The 20,154-nt window shown below is 40.4% G+C and overlaps 1 non-coding gene across 1 annotated transcript; it reads right to left on the bottom strand.

Moving 5' to 3' along the window:
• Positions 1 to 15,084: 15,084 nt before the first annotated feature.
• LOC130500483 (small nucleolar RNA R71) lies at positions 15,085 to 15,191 on the bottom strand. The gene has a single exon (XR_008939107.1). It is a non-coding gene; the product is annotated as a small nucleolar RNA R71 (small nucleolar RNA).
• Between the last annotated feature and the right edge of the window lie 4,963 nt (positions 15,192 to 20,154).

Below are 20,154 nucleotides of genomic sequence, written 5' to 3'. Positions count from 1 at the left end.
CATTTATAGGATTTTTTTGCATTTCGCAAAGTCAGTGGTGTTGCGAATGGGAAGACATCTCTAGAAGCATATTTTGATGAACCACCTTTGGAATTTTCCAATTTTAAGAGCTTGAATATTCTTGACTTCTGGAAAGATAATGCTCATCGCTATGGTGATTTGGCTGGTATGGCTTGTGATCTATTAAGTATTCCAATCACAACAGTTGCTTTCGAGTCTTCTTTCAGTATTGGATCAAGAGTCCTCAACAAATACAGGAGCCGTCTACTTCCAAAAAATGTGCAGGCTCTGATATGCAATAGGAATTGGACTAGGGGATATGCATCATATCAAAATGGTAATTTATCTAGATTATCAAGCATTTTATTTGTTTTATGAAACAAAATGGCTTTTACTAACTTCAGTATTAATACTTGCAGAAGAAGAAGTATTTGGCGAAGAAGATAAATCCCCATCAGTTGAATCAGCTATTGGTGATGAAGTGGAAGCTGCAAAAGTGTGATTTGAGTTGCTGTTTATTTGAGTTGATGTTTCTTTTGATTTGATATTTTCAGTTGCTGTTTTTTTAATGACATTGTTTTAGTACTAGCAGCTTTGAATTGGTGTTTGGTTTTAATTTTATAAACTCAGAAAACAATAGCATTTGTTTTTTTATGAAATTATGAGTTATGTTTTGTTTCAGAAAAAATAATTGTGTCTTAAACTCTTCACTCTTGATCGTGTATAACAGGAAATTTGAAATATCCTAATGATAATTTGAAACATAACTATTTGCTACATCTGTTACTAGGAATCGTATGAAGCTATAGACAAGTTAGAAAGTTTTGTTTGATGATTTACAGTCTGTTATGTACTGATGTCCCAACATATTGCTGCAGATTGAAGATAGCCCACGGGACAGCCCATTTGGATCAGGACTTTAGGCGGGACGGGATTGGGCCAGTGTTTTGGAGTACCGCAGCCCGCGCGGGACTGGACCGCAATGAACCGCAAATTGACGAGCCCGCTGCGGTCCGGGACGGGACGGGACGACCTATTTGACATTCCTACTAATGGGCCACCAACCCCACAAAAAAATGATATTAAAAATTTGCAAAACTCATCAGGAGCAGTGTCGGCCCTGGGCAGAAGCGGCAAAAGCATGTGCTTCCAGCCAGGTTTATAATAACCAAATTTTGTTTGTATCTTACTCAATAACTTCAGTAGCCTAGTTGGTGTAACATGATTTCTTTGCTGATGAAAGGTGAGTGGTTCGAACTTCCCTCAGATAATAATTAGTTTACGTGTGGTTTATTTTTATTTAACAAACCCGAGACTATGCAGGAGTGAAAACTTGAAACAAAAAGAGCCAAGTACCCAAATAAGAAACATATGGAATGGATGTGTTGGAACTGGTATACGCTTACGAGATAGATGATCCATATGAAGCTTGACTGTTGATTTGTTTTCTTCGATTGAGGGGGGCTCATGGGAAGGAGATGAGCTTGTGTGAATTCTTGAACTCATCTCCTTCCACACACCATAGACAACAACTTTGTACCAAAGGTGTGTAGTGACATTGACGTTGTGATCTGATGAACTATCTACCAACCATCTGACACCCACCTAAAAAAAGACGGTCGTGAAAGATGGGCCTTAGTGTATAAGAAAGACCAAACCTATGACACCCCAACCCAAGATAGCTGAAATGATCGGCGATATCAGGACACTTGTCTCTGGCTACAAGGGGCGAAATAATGTGTTTTTAGGATCTCAGGACGCCTATGACAAAAACCCACCAATATGATTGGAACCTGAAATAGAAAGGAAAACAAGAGAGGTGAGCATTGCGACAAAAGCTCAAAGAGAAAGCTCCATGAGATCCGAAATCATCACCCAACATTCACCACACAACATAACAAAAGCTCTACCTAGAACATTCGGTAAAGCAAGAGCAATCAACAAGAAACAAAGATTAACCCCAAAGGTGCCAACATGAGACCACACCACCTAAATCGGTACATGTGTTCCTCATGTTGTCGCATGAGAGTAAACTACCCACATAAACACCTGTGAGTTTAATGCCTTCAAGCAAACATGTTAACAAAACACTGATTCACACGTGATCCGCCGCCGTCACATTCACACTTTCATGCGACATTACGTTGTCTCCACGTGAATGGTGCTATACATTCTTAACTTCACACATGCACGCCGCATGCCCCCTCTAGGAACGAATCATCCCACCTCACAAAGTCTCCACGACATCACGCGGCTGCCACATGGTCCAACAAGAAACAATGCAATGTCTGATATGTACATACCTCCACCACGCTGCAGTAATACCACTCAAATTGCCATAAGGAGTGAATTACTCCCATCAAAAGAGGTTCAGTCGTAGTACTTAAGGATCAAATCCACAAGGAGCTAGGGAACCGATTAAATCTAGTTAAGTTATTAATTCTAAGGTTTTGGTTTTTAAATGTTTTAAAAGTAAATGGCAATCCTAATGAGCAAGACTATTGCTCGTCTAACAATATGATTGGGTTGTAACTTATTGGAAAGGTATTAGACACATGGTTGCTATTCAGGTGTTGGAGATTATAAATCCTATAGAGGCCTAACAGTAGCATGCATGATAATTTAGAGCTCAATCGCTTAACACAGTGATCAGGCACTCGCAGTATTTCACTGGTTAACTAACTAGAATCTCATGTCTCAACTCTCGTTTGTTGACACAAGAAAGTGTCGATCGATGATCCTAGAGAGATATCGATCAATACACCTTTCACGATATCGATCGATTGTCGATGGACAATATCGATCGATACACTTCTAGCTAAGCCTAGGCGCGAGTTGATATGCCCACTACTTTCCTAGATAAACTCTCGTTCTCCCTAGTACTCCTAGAAAGATAGATTAAGGTTTCGGGGTTGGATGCTCAAGGATGCTTGACACATGCAGATCCCTAGACTCAGGTCCTAGTTAGCAAGGCTGAAACAAGCATTAGAAACAACCTATCAATTCATATCACAACTTAGCAGATCTATTTTTTGGGTTTAATCCCTCTAACATATTTGAACCCTGAATCTAACAAGAGAACTACTCAGACATAGCTAACCAATTCATAACATAAATGGATAAACAAAACTATATTAGATAGAAATAGAAAACAATGGAGTTCCAATCATTAATCTCTCTGTGATCTTCTCTCCTCTCTCTTTGAAAGTATGAAAAAACAAAAGTAACCAAAAGCTCCCTGTCGTAAAACACTTTGGCAGTATAAATATCTCTACTAGGTTAAAAACTCGTCAGGGGTAATATCGTAATTTGGCAAATCCTTAGGTTTAGCGCCGGCTGGTTTTAGAGTCTCTCATATCGCGTCTTGACATCGATCGATGGTACAGTGAGTACATCGATCGATATTAATCTTCACTCGTCAAGGCGTCTCTTCTACATCGATGTCACTGGATGTGCATCGCTCGATATCTTCTACTTCGTATCGACTTCGAATAACAAGCTCGGATGAAATGTCTTTTAAGCTCCTAAATGCTCTATAATCATCACTTTACTCCAAGTAACTCCTGAACCTGAAAACATACCTAATAGAGTAGAATACATAATAATAATAGCGATAAAACTATATATATCTTGAATGAAAACGGGTCAAATCCAAGGTATATCAACTCCCCAAACTTATCATTTTGCTTGTCTTCAAGCAAAACCAACAGACAGTCTCTCTGAAAGAGGTTTGAAAATAGTAAGGACTCACAGATTTTAAAACATAGAAATCATCACCTCTTCATTTTCGCAAACCACATTTAAATGTCATAACTTCAGAAGCACATTATGCAATATCCTAGCTTATCAACCAAATTCATCTAGCCACAACTTAACATATCTTGTCTAACATTCCCCTTTGATAACCTAATTTCTTAACATAAATAATAAAATGCAGGCTTTACCTTGGGAGTATCGATCATAGGATACAAGGACTTTTAGACAAATATCTGGATCTGCAGGTAAAAGTTAGTTCCTATTTTCTCTCTCTCTAATTTTTCTCTTGAGTCAAAGTCTGCTTCCATTGCAGGATCAGTGACCAAGATTGGACATGCTTCCATGAATCAAGACTTGATAGTGGTTGCCACCAAGCCCTGTTCACTTCTTTTTGACCTATATCCAAGAATTTTTTGTGAAGCAAGCCTTGAAGATTTCCGCCTCCAAGTCCCGTTCGAATTCTTTTTTGGAATCTTGATGAATCAAGCCTTAATGGTTGTAGCCAATAAGTCCTGTTCAGATTCCTCCTAACTAAATACTAGGGCTGGGCAACCGGTGGTCCAATCGGGTGTCGGTTCAGTTGCAATCGGGTGTCGGGTTTTCGGTTCTAGAGAAAACAACCCCATTCGGGTATTCTTAAAATTCGGGTCGATTTCGGTTCGGTTATAGTCGGGTTCGGTTCGGTTTTTGCATCACCAAAAAGTTACGATTATAACCATTGTGCAATCGGATGCCGGTCGGTTGTCGGTTCTTGATCGGGTTTTGTTTATGAAACCACTTTATTCTACTTGGTTGAAAGTGGTAAATACGTTGTATTCTTTTCTCTCTGTTTTTTCATTTGGATATCAAGACTAAGAATGAAAAGAGCTAAACGAATTGATAAACACTTGCTTTCATAATTTTTTCCATGTGCTCTTATAAAACATGAAAGCAGAAGTGATACAAATTACAAAGACACAAAGACTTAAGCAGACATCACACGAGATTGAAAGCAACTTCAGACACAAATATAAAAGCAACTTCAGAACTTTAGTAAGATAGTAAAAGTGATACAAAGATCACTACAACTGAAATGAAAAACAGATAGAAAATCACCATTATTCAAAGACTAAAAACCAAACAGAAAGCAACATAGATTAAAGAAAAAAAAACCAAGTCTTTGAAACTTCAATCTCCACTCAAGAAACTTCAGAATCCAGACTTCAAGCATCAATATGGTGAGCTTCAAACTCCGAAAAAGACAAAAAAAAATTCAGTTAAATGGTGCATATACAAAATGAAACGAGTTGAGAAGATAGGATAATGAATTCATACCTTTCTCAAGCTTATCAAACTCTTCAACATCAGCTAGGATTTGCTCATTTGTGATGATGGTTTCCTTAAGCTTGATGTCAGCATGGAGCCATTGCTCAGTACACATAAGAACCTCTGTCATGTAGTGAGTCAAGCAGCTTCTATAAGGTTCTAATATCCTCCCACTTGTGCTGAAAGCACTCTCTGACGCCACTAATGAAACCTGCCTAGCCAACAGATCTCTCGCCATCTCTGCAAGGACCGGGTACTTCATTTTGTGCACCTTCCACCACGACAAGATGTCAAACTCCATTCCCGGTAAGAGCTTTGGGTTCTCAACCGCCTCCTTCAGATAAACTTCAAGCTCATCCCTAGTATCTTCACCTTTTTCTGCCACAAGTTCCTTGTACACAGCATCCATCCTTTCATAACCGAAGTCCTCAACGGCCAGTTCCATTCTGTCCACTCCTTGTTCCTGAGAGTCTGGAGCAGAGACGCCAGAGGCTTCAGTTGGTGGTGATGCTTGTACAGAAGACGTTTTGAAACGCATGCTGTACTCCTTGAACATGGATGTGAGAAGGTCAGTCACCGACTTTGCCATTTCCTTAGCCTCAAAGCTGTCTTTGCCATACAGCTTCTCAAAACAGAGCTTGGCGAAATGCATCTTCTGTGTAGGGTCGAAGATGGTTGCTAAGATCAACATTTTGTTGACACCCTTGATGCCATCCCAATACTTTAAAAACTTCTGCAACATTTCTGTTGCCTTCAACTTCAGCTCAGGGTCTACACTACTAGCTAAACCAGTGAGATTTCTCTCAATTGTCACTATCTCACCATAGCATTTGAAAGCATTAACCTTAGATGAGACCGAGACAACCAGGGTACTGTTGTAAAATATTACCAGAAACCTAATCAGCTTTTCAACAGCTTTCCAGTTCCAAGAATCAGGTGGTCCACACCGCTTAGCCCCATTTTCAACCTCTAGAAAATAGTCATTATACAACCTATCTTCTGCTTCCATTCTATCAAATGCTACCTTAAACTGTAATGCTCTAGATAACATGAGGAATGTTGAATTCCACCTAGTCTTTACATCTAGAGGCAAGCTACCACGAGTCATCTTACCATTTGTGACTCTATGATCAAAGGCGTTTAACCTATTGGTTGAGGACCTAACGTACTGAACAGCATTCCTGATAGCTAACACATCCTCACTTAATTCACTTAAACCCTCCTTAGCTATCAAGTTGATAATTTGAGCCGCACACCTCATGTGTAAAAAGTTGTCGTCTAATACAAATGCATCAGGGGAAATCGACCTAAAGCCCTCATGAAACCTCTTAATATCAGACGTATTTGCGGTTGCATTGTCTACTGTGATGCAAAACAGCCTCTCAAGACCCCAGTCAGCTAAACACTCTAAAAGAACATTAGAGATTGTCTGACCTTTGTGATCCATGACATACTTGAAGCCAATGATTAACTTCTTCAGCTGCCACTGATCATCAATGAAATGTGCAGTTATAACCATATAACTTGCACCTGCAAGACATGAAAAGAATTGTATGTATAAGCGTATATCATTAGTATGTTAAAAGAATTATATATATATATTTTTAAAAAATCAGTGTACCTGTCACTTGAGATACCCAAATGTCAGTGGTAAGTGACACTCTCTGTTTACTCGCGGTGAGAGAGTTCTTCAGAGCTGCTTTCTTTTTCACAAACATCTCCACAATGTTCCTTGTCAAAGTCCTTCTTGAGTGGGGCTTGAAAACCATAACCTTGCAAAGAAAGACATTAAAAGATTAAGTAAGTTTGATGATTTCAAAAAAAAAAAATTAAAGGCAAAGTTATCAAGAGTAAGTAAGGATGATTAAAAAAAAAACTTATAGTATAAGTCTTATACCTTCTCGCAGAAGTGCTTAAAAGCAATACTTTCAATGAATGAAAGTGGCAATTCTGCTAAGACCACCAGCTCGTTGCAAGCTTCTTTGAAAACCGATTCACTCAGTTTGGATGCCTTCAGGTTGCCTCCATTGCCAATCTTCTGTTGATTCTTTGTCTGAGAAGTTAACCATGCAATGTGTTCTTTGCAAATTTGCAGATGCTGCATCAGGTTAGAGGTTCCAGACTTGGATGCACATGAAAAGATCTTCTGGCAATGGTGACAGACACACTTGTTTCGGTTGTCTGTTTCGGGTGAAATGCTCCCACACAGTAGACCTAGGCACAACCATCTTCTTCACCTTCTGCGCCTGAGATGATTCTCCAGATGTTGCATTTGCAGCCGCAAATGTCTCTTGGTACTCTTGCTCTTCACTCTGTATTTGAACATCAGTTGCTTGGTTATCGTATGCTGAGGATGTCATCTGCAAGAGAGAAAACAATAGTATTAGGAACTGTATGGTTGAGGACCTATCAACATTAAACTAACACAAGAACAGCCAAAGAAAGAACTAACATCAAACGCATCAAGTTATATAACAGAACAATTAAGATCATCTCGAGTTTTTGAACGAACACAAGAACAGAACATAAGAACAGAACAACTAACATCAAACGCATCAAAACTCATTACACACACGAGTTTGAGAACGACTAAGAACTAAGAGCTAAAAAGCACACGACTAAGAAGTAAGAGCTAAACGATTAAAACTCATTACACACACGAGTTTTAGTCTTTTCAAAGTAAGACTACAAAACACACAACTAAGAAGAACTAAGGGCTAAACGAATTGATCACCAATAAGCAAAAAGACTTAAGCGGACCCATGAACATCGACAATTGAGAATAAAAATAAGCACCTCGGATTGATTACTTTCGGTCTAAAGAGGTGGAATGGCTTCTCAACTATAAGGAATCGCAGATACATATATAGGAGCTGAAAATAGGGTTTTCGAGTTTGAATCGACGAAAGAATCATTGAGGATATTTGATTTTCGGGTAATGGAAAGGATTTCGGATTGCATGATACGGATGTTGAGATTTTGGAAAGGTTTGGTTGAGATTTATGGAGAAAATCGCGGTGTATATACTCTCGATTCGAAATCGAAAGAAAGAAAGAAGAGGGGTTAGGGTTTCAGTCGGGTATCGTTTTATATGATTTGGTTGTCGGGTTAAAACCCAAACCGACCCGACATCCATTATAACCCAGAAACACGAACTGAACGGTATATTAAGAAAACCCGAAACCGAATCGAACCGCTTTAATCGGACCGGATACCGATCGGTTGATCGGTTCTCGGATATATTGCCCAGGCCTAAGAAATCCTAAATCCTATTTGAACAATAATTTTTTTTTGAATATAGAAAATTAAAAATAACTATTCTAGAGCCGAAAATAGAGAGAGAGAAAGTGATAAATAAATCTACACAAGGCTTTACCTTCCAGACTTGTCTGAAGTATCCGATCCCATGTATACCAAGCCCCAAGACAAGCAGTTGTGTCAAGTTTAGTATTGGAGGCCAGCTTTGGTTCCTTCAAACGATCTAAGCAAGTGTATATAGATGACATGTTGATCCACTTTAGCATTTTTAGTACTATCTGCAATCAGTAAATATAAAATGGTGCTAAAGAGTGGTTAGACATTCCAGTAAAAATCAAACGATCATAGTCCCTTTGACATAGCTAAGCATAGTTTATTAAAAATCCTTTTGTACTTAAGAATCAAAATAAACCATATCAGTAAACCTCCCCCAGACTTAAATTACATTGTCCCAGTGTAACAAAGTCGGAGATATGGTAGCAATAAATCATGTGTAAAAGAGGTAACAAGTAAGAAAGATAAACCTGACCGGAGTATATGTCGATCGATATGCATGGGAATGCATCGATCGTCGCAGTGTGTGTAATGTCGACTGATGTCGACTTGTAATTCGTGGTCGATATGTGGTTATCTCCTACTTGGATCTCCTAAATCTGATAGAAAACAAAACGAAAGTAAAAACTATTAATATATAAAACTGAAATAAAAGTACCTAACAATGGGTTGTCTCCCGCTCAGCGCTTTGGTATAGTCATTTAGCTTGACTTTGGAGGTAAGTGGCTAGTTGAAATCAAGGCAGATACTTGTTGGGAAACAAGTATCCACGTCATCTCTGCACATCCTGGCCCAAGCTTCAATGAAGCTTCTTGTGGCTTCATCATTTCTGGACCATCTCTCATCTAGCTTAATTACTGCATTTGAGATGCACTGTAATCTTTCTTGAACGTTTTTAGTGTCAACTGGTGCCGTCCTATCTTTCCATAGGCGTATGCGGATAGCTCTTTCAGTTCCACGTTCATTTCCTCCATATTTTCAGGTATCAACTGCTCATCGTCTTGTGTAGGCGTGACGTCGACTGATGCAATCAGGTGTCTGACGGTCGATGTGGGTACTCGAGTGCCGAGCGATGTGAGCGTGGCTTGTCGATCGATGCCGATACCGATTGTTGTGCTGCGAGTTGTCTCTGAATGGCTCTGACTTCTTTCTTGATCCAAGTTCCCTGAGAATCCAATCCACTGATTTGGTTGTCGAATGGGAAATAAATTTCATCGCAGCGCTTATCAAGTCGATCCTCCATTGTTCGCATGGTGGCATATAGCTCTGATGTGATCTGATCAATCTCATCTGCTGTAAAGAAAGGGTTCGTGGTCTGTCTGTCTCCGTCGATCGATGCTCTAGGAAGCCTGCCGACCGATGTTGATCCTCCTTCCTGCAAAACAAACTGATCAGTAGAACAATGTTGATCATTAAGTTTACCAATGTCCCGCTGGACATCTATCATTTGTTTAGCCAAGGTGACCAAGTATCGCATGATAGGTGAGGTGAAGCGGTCATGCATGTCCTCATAAGTCTGTAGCCTATCATTCACGGCAGCGATCTTGGCGTCGTTCGATTCGATGGTCTCCGTGTCGATCGATGTGGTTGGTTAATGGTCCTTCTTGTGAAAGTTTTCCAAGTTTTGCTGTAACAGCTCGATTTTCGTGCCTAACCAATCCACGTTGTTGTTGAGAGGGCTGTAGACGTCATTGGTCTTCGTGTTGATGTACGAGACCTCTCATTCATCCTTGGTTTCTGCCAAACATTGATGTTCTTCAGGCGCCTAGGATGTCTGATTGACGGCGTCGATCGATATAGATTGGTTGGCGTCGATCGATGGCGAAGTCGTAACTTGCTTCTCAAGTGGCAGCCGCAAACTCTCAATCTCTGTCCTCATCTCTGCCATACTCTTTGAAAGTTCCTCATATCCTCTGTCCAAAGGCTGATAGGTGTCATCAATCAATGTCTTGAGTTCATCTCCTAGCTTCTCCTGGGAACCACAAATGCTAGTCATCATCTCGTAGATCTCATCCTTAGTCAAGATCTCTGGTGCCAATCTGGTCAATGTGAATGAGTTGGCATGATTTGGAAGACATAAGTAGCTCTCATCATGCAATGAGGCTCTCTCCAGTATCTTCCTGATGTTATCCTTGGTAACATGGATCATCTCACCAGCCATGCCCCTTGCATGTCAAGACTCATCTCTGTAGACTCCATACTCGTCCCGTTGTTCCCATTTGAACTTCCTGGATCCGTAGGTGTCATAAGCTCACTGTCCAAACTCGTAGTGTCTGCGGATCGATGCCGAGGTGTCAACATCGAGCGACTCTGGTGTTACCATGTCGATCGATGTGAAAGAAATCTCGTCAATCGATGGTCAACGAACTTGTCTGCATGAAATGCTCTATCCGGATTTTACCAGGTCAACTGCCGGATTTCCGTATGGAACAGTGTGTTGGACGTCTGGTGTGGCGTTGTTGTTGAAACAGGTTGTCTGCTCCATTGGCTACTTGCAGTATGTCTGCTATGTCATCTCTGGAAACTTGTAGAATCCGTCCATCCATAGCTCTTGCGTTGCCATCTGGGTCCCTGAAAATTCCAAATTCATCAGGTGAAAGAAAACTGTAAACAATACTCATATACTTCGTAAAAGAGAAAGAAGATTTAGGGTTAGAAGTGTTATCGATCGATGCCGATACTGGTGCATCGATCGATGTTGATCGTTTGTCTGCAGGATTAGGGTTTTTGGTTAAAAGGCTGTCCATGGGAAAATCTGCTGATGGTTTTGTGAGAGCGTTAATTTTTCTGCTTTGAATTTCTGAGGAGATATCTGGGGCGCAAAACCTTTTATATAGGTGTTAAACCAAGATGGAATAGGAATATTCCTGATATCCTTTATTAAGGCGGCGGCCTCAATATCGATCGATGCATCTGATGTTGTGTCGATCGATGTGAAGGGTGGTTGTGCTGGACGAGGGTGGGTATCGGTCGATGGCAAGTGTGCTCCGTCGATCGATAGTCGATTTATGGTGCTGAAGAAAGGGCTTTCACAGGTGTCTTCATACAAAGACATCTCTATTGCATATTCCTTCCAATAGTCCTCGTCATGTTCCTCTGAATGATTCCCATCAGATGAAAGGATTACAGTATCCACTGCAAAACTTTCATGGAATCCATTGTCTGCCCAACTGCCTATCGAATAACCATCACTACCTTTCTTACTGAGAGGGTCAAAGGCGAAATTTGGGTAACACTGATGTGATAGAGGAACTGGTCAACCGGGTGTGTCACGTCGGGCGACATGGGATATTTCTCATCGGTCGTCGGTGACCTCATAGAATCGGTCGATGACAACGTGTGTGTGTCGATCGATTCTGAATATTCTGTTTTGTAGTCTACTTCACAATGGCATACTCCAATGTAGCTATAATCATTTCCAAGCTCCAAAAGGTCGACCTGTTTTCTCTTAAGTCGAACAAGGTCGTTGTGGACTTTGGGGTTTATCAGTGTCAGACACATTTGGTGGGTGTTCATGTCACATACAGCTCCTACTGTAGCCATGAAAGCTCTTCCAAACAGAAGTGAAGAGTTTCAATTTAGCTTAATGTCCAGGACATGAAATTCTACTGAGGACATGAAATTCTACTGAGACAATTGCATTACCAATATGTACCTCAAGGTCTCTTATGATGCCTCTTGACTGTTTTTCTGAAAGATCCACAAAGGTGAAAAACTCAGAAGATGGTTCTATCTTGAGGCCTAAGTGGTCTGCCATAACCTTGGATAGTATACTGACTGATGCTCCTGTGTCGCAAAGTGCATGGGGAAATTCAACTCCCTTTACTACACAGGATACTGCAAATTTCCCAGGATCACTCTTATTCTTCAATGTGACCCCATTACTCTAATGTCCTCCTCTGTTACCTTAGTTTATCTGAAGAACATCCACAACCGATGTGTGAAATAAGATTCATCAAAATGTCTTTCTTCTGGGATTCTGAGGACTCGTTTAGTGAAACCATCCATCTCCTTCTCATTAGCATCAATCTTAAAGTTCTTAGGAATTTTCTCCTTCTTCTTCCTTAACCTTCTTCCTTCAACTTCCTGATCAACCAGCATATGTTCTATTGATGTTTCGGAAGGGTTGGGGTTAAAGTCATGTGGGGTTGATGAAGGTGTAGGTGATGGTTTGAGTGCATTGATTTGATCATTAACAATGGGTGGTAACTGCACTCGGTATGTGAGAGGTGTGTCGATCGATGTGAGGTGATGGGGGTCGATCGATAGTGGCATCTAAAAAGAAGAGGGTGGGTAAGCGTGTTTTTCTGCGAATTCTTCATGAGTTAGAATTCGAACTGCACTAAACTCCGCAGTCGAGTTAGCAGACGACATCGATCGATGTGGAGTAATCTACCGATCGATCTTCGTCATGGTCTGTCAATCGATGTTAGTGACTCAACATCGGTCGACACCATTGTGGTCAGCTTATACTCATAAAAGTTTCAGCATCGAAACGATATACCTTGGATTTTACCCGTTTTCATCCAAGATATATATATATATATGTATGTTTTTATACTATTACTATTATGTATTCTACTCTATTAGGTATGTTTTCAGGTTCAGGAGTTGGTTAGAGTAAAGTGATGATTATGGAGTATTTAGGAACTTAAAAGACATTTAATTCGAGTTGGTTATTTGAGTTCGATACGGAGTGGAAGATATCGAGCGATGCACATCCAGTGACGTCGATTAATGTTGAAGAGACGCCTCGACGAGTGAAGATTAGTATCGATCGATGTATATCCTGTACCATCGATCGATGTCCAGACGCGGTATGAAGAGACTCTAAACCAGTTGACGCTAAACCCAAGGATTCACCAAATGACGAGATTACCCCTGACGAGTTTTTAACCTAGTAGAGACATACTTAATAATGTCAATTGTGTTTTACGGCAGGAGAGCTTTTTCAGACTTTTGTTCTTCACACCTTGTTCTTCATACTTTGTTCTCTATTTTATCTATGCAGTTTTCTTATTTGATTTCTGTTATGAATTGCTTAGCTATGTCTGAGTAGTTCTTCTATTAGATCCAGGGTACAAATAGGTTAGAGGGATTAGCCCCAAACAATAGATCTGCTAGGTTGTGATATGAATTGTTAGGTTGTTTCTAATGCTTGTTCTAGCCTTGCTAACTAGGACTTGAATCTAGGATATTGCATGTACCAAGCATCCTTGGGCATCCAACCCCGAAACCTAAACCTATCAAGCTGTTAGTACTAGAGTGGAGCGAGAGCTGATCTAGGAAAGAAGTGAAATATATCAAACCCGAGCCTCGGCCTAGCTAGAAGCGTATCGATCGATATAGTCCATCGACTGTCGATCAATATCATGAAAGGTTAATCGATCGATATCCACCTGTGATCATCGATCGACACTTTCTTGTGTCAATAAACGAGAGTTGAGACATGAGATTCTAGTTAGTTAACCAGTGAAATAATGCGAGAGCCTGATCACTGAGTTAAGCGATTGAGCTCTAGATTATCGCGCAGGCAACCAATAAAGCATCTATAGGATCTATAATCTCCGATACCTGATTCGTAGCCCTGAGTCTAATACCCTTTCCAATAAGTGACAACCCCAAATTATCTTGTTAGACGAGGAATAGCCTTGCTCATTAGGATTGCTATTTACATGTAAAGCATTTCCCAAACCAAAACCTTATAATTAATAGATAACTAGATTTAATAGGTTCCTTAGCTCCTTGTGGATTCGATCCCTAAGTACTACGACTGAACCTCTTTTGATGAGAGTAATTAACTCATTAGGGTAATTTGAGTGGTATCAAATTTGGCGTCGTTGCCGGGGAGCTTTGATAGCCATTAGATTTAGTTTTATTAATTCTTTCTTCTTTTCTACCTTTATTTTGATAAAATTTGTGTTGTCTTTTCAGGTACATGCCCAGCAGTACCAGGAGCAACAAGGACAATAACTTACTCTTCTCAGAGGATCCTGCTCACTTGGAACGCTCGATCCGCAAAGGTCTACGCTCCACATCGATTGGTTCAGAAGCTTTCACGTCGACCGATTCTCTTCATCAGCCGTCGACCAACACCCAACCTTCACCGTCGACCGACCCTACTCGTTTGACATCGATCGATCCCACACCAGGTATATCGTTTGATTTTTAGACGCGAAATATGGTAGCGGTTGTTATTCTCATGCAGGATGAGAATGGAAACCTGTTTGACCAGGATGGTCATCTGCGTAATGCAACAGGTCAGAAGATAGACGCTCAGGGGACTGTAATCCCTGATACTTATGCTACAGGAGATGCTCAACCTGTAGAAGAGGCTGCTCGACCAAGAGCACTGGCTGACTATAACCGCCTGGACGAGTACTATGCCAACAGATCAGCCATTCAACTCCCGGAGATCCAAAGGACGAATTTCGAGCTGAAGCCTCAATATTACACACTCGTGTCGCAGATACCCTTTTCTGGGTTACCGCACGACCATCCTATGGACCATCTGGAAAGGTTTGAAGATCTAATAGCTGCTATTCGTATGGATGGTATCCCGGAGGATTACCTATTGTGCAAGCTCTTCAGATACACACTGACTGGAGAAGCGATGCACTGGCTTAAGCAGCTACCCACAGGATCTCTAACGTCCTGGGCCGACATCAAGAATGCTTTCTTATGGAACTTCTTCGATGAAGCGCGCACTGAAGACTTGAGGACAAAATCGCCACATTCGCACAGAAGATTGGAGAGTCTTTCAAAGATGCATGGATCAGATTCAAATTCTTTCAGGGGGATTGTCCACACCACAGATTCAATGAAGTGCAACTGCTCAGCACCTTCTTTAGAGGTATCGTCTTGCAGTATCAGATGGCTCTTGATACAACTAGCGAGGGAAACTTCACTACTAGGAATCCAGTGGAAGCTACGAGGCTAATCGAGAACTTAGCCAACAGCAGTAGCACTAAGAACACTGACTTTGGAAAGCAGAAATCTGTTACATCCGTAGGGAATGAACATATGAACAAAGTCAGATGATATCACTCAAATTATCCTAAGGAGTGAATTACTCTCTCAAATAAGAGGTTCAGTTGTAGTAATTAGGGATCGATTTCACAGGGAGCTAGGGAACACAAAAAATGTAATCCTTAGTGATTATGCTAGGTTGAATAGGTTTAAAAGTAAATTGCAGTTTGTGAGCAATGGTAAGTTGCTCAAGGGAATTGGTTTAGGTTTTAAGTAATAGGAGAAAGTAGTTAGATTCAACGTTACTATTCAGATAATCAGGATTATAATGCTATAGATGTCTTAATAAGTTGCTTGCATGATATTAAAGAACTTCAACTCTTAGATAAGTCTATTAGCTCTCGCGTTTTAGACTCGTCCACTGATCTGACTGCCGGCAATATCGATCGATGTTTTGACAGCGATATCGAACGATATGGGTTGCTGTCGATCGATTACTCTATAGGAGTATCGATCGATATAGCTTCAGATCGAGTTGAATATGTGTCCACCAAGATCATAGACCGGCTCTCGCGTATCCTATCCTTAGAGGATCTTAGCTTATGCAAGATGATTTCAGGATAATGATTAACGAGTTAAATCACCTCGAAGATCATATTCTAGTTAGCTACTCTAGAATAAGCATTAAGGTTCATCATGATAATGAATATCACAACTCAACAATCTATAGTTCCGGGCTAATCTCTCATAACTATTTGAACCCCAAATCTAACAAGTGAATCGACTCAGACATAGCTAAGTGATTCATAGCATCAAGGTAATAATAGAAATTCGTAAGATTAGAAGACTGAACACTTAAGTTCCTCAGAATAACAAATCTCTTTGTATCTTTCTTCTAGATCTAGAATTCGATAACCTTTGATGAATAGAGAATAAGATGAAAAGAATACTTTAGATAAATGAAAGGTGAAAGTATTCAAAAGATGTAAAAGCACACTTTGCCAAAACACATATGCATAACTATAAATATGAGTTCAATTAGGTTAATAAATCGTCAGGGGCAATCTTGTAATATTGAGAGATCTTAGGCTTCAAGTCGGCTGAGTCCAACTATAATCTTCTTGCACGCTCGATATCGATCGATGGTACTAGTCGTACATCGATCGATTGGGTATCTCGATTCGTCATCTTCTACGGATGCATCGTCGATCGATGTGTATCTCTGGATATCAACCTTCTTGTCTGATCTTTATAGTCATCTCGGGAAAACTCTCCTTTAAGCTCCATAAAGGCACCTAAAACATCACTTTACTCCAAAATGCTCCTGAACCTAAAAATATACCTAATAGACTCCAAAACATATATATATATATATATATATATATATATATAGTAAAATCATCTTAATACCATGGTTAAAAGTGGGTCAAAACCATGGTAGATCAACTCCCCCAGACTTAACCTTTTGCTTGTCCTCAAGCAAACACAATAGGTAGTCTTTTTTGAAGAAGTTTAAAAACAGTAGGGACTCAATCAAATCTTATCTTAGGATCATCACCTCTACTTTGTTGCAAGCCACATCTCATATCTATTAACTACAGAAGTACATTATACCATATCCTAGCTTAGCAACCAAATTTATCTAGCCAGTCAACTTAGCAATCCTGTTTGTATATCCCCTCTACTGATTTCATTTATGCATAAAATAAAGGTGTAGGCTTTACCTTGGGAATGTCGATCAAGAAACACATGAATTCAACTCAAGCAAGTTTCTGAACACACAGGCAGTCTTCTCTGATTCCTTTTCCCCCTTTTCTCTCTTCTCTGAATCCTTATAGTTTCAAATTCAATGAACATTGATGCCACTTAGGCTAATCTTTGTATCATCTCATTGACTAGCAACACATGCATCTTTAGAATAAGCGAATAATGGGGTCGCAAGACACACTCCTATCCCTCGCTCTGATCATTCTTTTAAAGTAGAATAATGGGGTCGCAGGAGACACTCCTACTCCTCTACTCCTCAAGAAATCTTATCATATCATTTATACAGATCTTTCTTTCTCTCCTTTTATTGTCAAGAGGATACCGAAGAGAGAGAAGGAAGGGAATCAGAAGCACACAGACTATTACCTTCCAGACTTGCAGGAGGATTCCGATCCCTTGTATACCAAGCCCCAAGACAAGCAATAGAATTTCAGGTTAGGTTAGAAATCAGCTTTGGTTCTTCCAAACAATCATGAAAAGTGTTGTCATAGGTGACAGGTGATCCACTTTAGCATCTATAGTACTTTCTGCAATCAACAAATCTAAGAATGATGCTAAAGAGTGGTTAGATAAAAATATTTTATTTTTTTGAAATATCCTTATCCCCTTCTTGACTCAATAAAACCAATTTTGAAAACATTTAATGAAATCAAAAGGTAGAGTAGCATCAGTATTCTCCCCCCAGAATTAAATCATACACTGTCCTCAGTGTATAACCAGTCAGAGTAAGGGCATAAATAAATCATATGTAACTGATATCGAAATTTAGAACGATATACCTGACCGGAATTTGTATCGATCGATGGTGAGTCGCCTTCGTCGATCGTCATGGATAGGTCTGTGTCGAGCGATGTCGACAGGATCATATCGGTCGATAGAGGTAGTGATCGTATAGCATCTATTCTGAAACTAAAACAAGTACGAAAGTAAAAACGAATAATTATATATAACTAAGTAAGAAAGTACCTAATAGTGGGTTGCCTCCCACTCAGCGCTTTGTTATAGTCATTTAGCTTGACTATGGATGTATTATGGCTACTGAGGTGAGTTGCAGAAACTTGTTGGGAAACAAGACTCCTCTGTATCTTGTTGTTCTCCAAACAATGTAGTGAAAAAGCGTCTTGTGGCTTCATCTCCTCTAGTCTATCTTTCCTTCAGTGTGGTTACCTCATTGTGTATTTGATCTAGCCGTTTTGCATGATTCTCAATGCTGAACTGGTGACTTCTGATCGTGGGATAGGCGTGCTCCGATAAGTCACTGAGTTGTTCTTGCATTGTGTTGAGTCGCTGGATGGTTTTCGCACGTGAAGGATTCTTATCGATCGATCTTGGTATAGTACCGTCGGTCGATTCAGGGAATGGTTTATCGGTCGATGTGCTTGCTGGCATGTCGATCGATGGTAATGGTGCAGGTCAGTCTGCGAGCTGCCTCTGAATGATCTTGGTCTCCTTCTGAATTCCTTCTGTTGTGAGTTCCAATCCTTTAATATCGCTCTGTACTTATGTCAAGTAGTCTGTACGATTCATCTCCAGTTGCTTCAATAGCATAGTAGATTTCTTCAGCTTTTTTTCTCAAGTTCTTCTCTGGTACAAAACTCTCGTGCTCTCGGATCGGTCGATGTACTAGGTTGTTCATCGGTTGATAACGCCTTTAAGTAACTCTTGTAAAGCTTCTGAGTGAATAACTCCCTCTGTCCTTCTTCGACTTCTTGCAATCGATCTTTAATGGGTGTGAACATCTCGTCAATGATCATTCTGGTGTAATTGTAGATCGTTCTCATCGTCTCCTCAATGTGGTGTTGCTTATCCATGATGTTACCCATAGTTGTCCTCATGTTATTCATGCGATTCTTGAGAGAGATGATGTTGCTGCTGAGGTTTAGACATTTGTCCTCCAATGCTTTACTGTTGCGTGTAGGTTGTCGACGATGAAGAAATTGTATCGATCGATGAGGTGTTGCCTTTATCGATCGATAGCTTCTTTTGAGATTCCATCTCTTGGCGAAGTGTATGCACTTCTTCCTGCAGGGAGTCTTTCTTCTGGTGAACTAACTCATTAGCACTCTGAAGCCAGTTGATATCTCCCTGAAGTGATGCTTCAGTCTTTTTATGTTCGAACTTCAGTGCTCCTATTTCCCAGTTATGATCACCAATTCTTCCTTGATCATATACTTGACCTCTGCTTCGGTGTAGAGCTTGCAAACTGGATCTCCTTTAGCAAACTGTTCAGCATGTTCTAGTAAACAGAAACAAGAGCGCTCCATCATTGAGGCTCTATTCAGTAATTTTCCTATATCTTCCTTGGAAACATGAATGATGTCTCCATCTTCTCCTCTTGCGAACCCAGATTCATCCGTAGACTCCATATTCGTCTTTCTTTTCTCAAAAGAAACGACGAAATACAAATTTGAAAGCTCGTTTCCCAAATTCTCGATGCATATCGATCGATTTGAGTCGCATCTTATCGATCGATGCTCGTTGAAATTCTAGATACTCTGACTTGAGATGATCATCCTCTTCACCATCTTGCTTGTCTGAGGTATCTGTAATGGTTTGCTGATGGTGCTGGTCTTCTATGTTGATGGGTTGCTGTTTGTATAGGTTGATTGATCCATTGGCCATGTGAAGTATGTCTGCAACGTCATCTTTGGATACTGGATCCCTGAAAATACCAAACTCATCCGGAGTTAAAAAGCCAATATCTAAATTATGTGTTTGTACCTCGGATGGTGTAGTGGTTGTATCGATCGATGGTACAGCAGGTGCATCGGTCGATGGTGTGGGAATCCTGTCGATCGATTGACACTGTGCCGTGTCGGTCGATGAGGCTGCTTCTGGTTGGGTTGAATGTGTCAGTGGTGCTGTATCCACTGCGAAACTCTCGTGATAATCGCTTGCCCAACTTCCAATTGAATAGTCTCCGTCTCGTGTAGCATCATGTGGGGTGTATATCGGTCGATGGAGGGTGGTCTCTATCGATCGATGCCTTGAATTTGAAGATGTGGTGAGGAAATCTGTCTTCATCTTCTTCGTCACGAAGAAATC

This window comes from Raphanus sativus, chromosome 9 (assembly GCF_000801105.2).
Source record: "Raphanus sativus cultivar WK10039 chromosome 9, ASM80110v3, whole genome shotgun sequence".
Classification (NCBI taxonomy): domain Eukaryota; kingdom Viridiplantae; phylum Streptophyta; class Magnoliopsida; order Brassicales; family Brassicaceae; genus Raphanus; species Raphanus sativus.
This window is presented reverse-complemented; position numbering and strand designations above follow the sequence as displayed.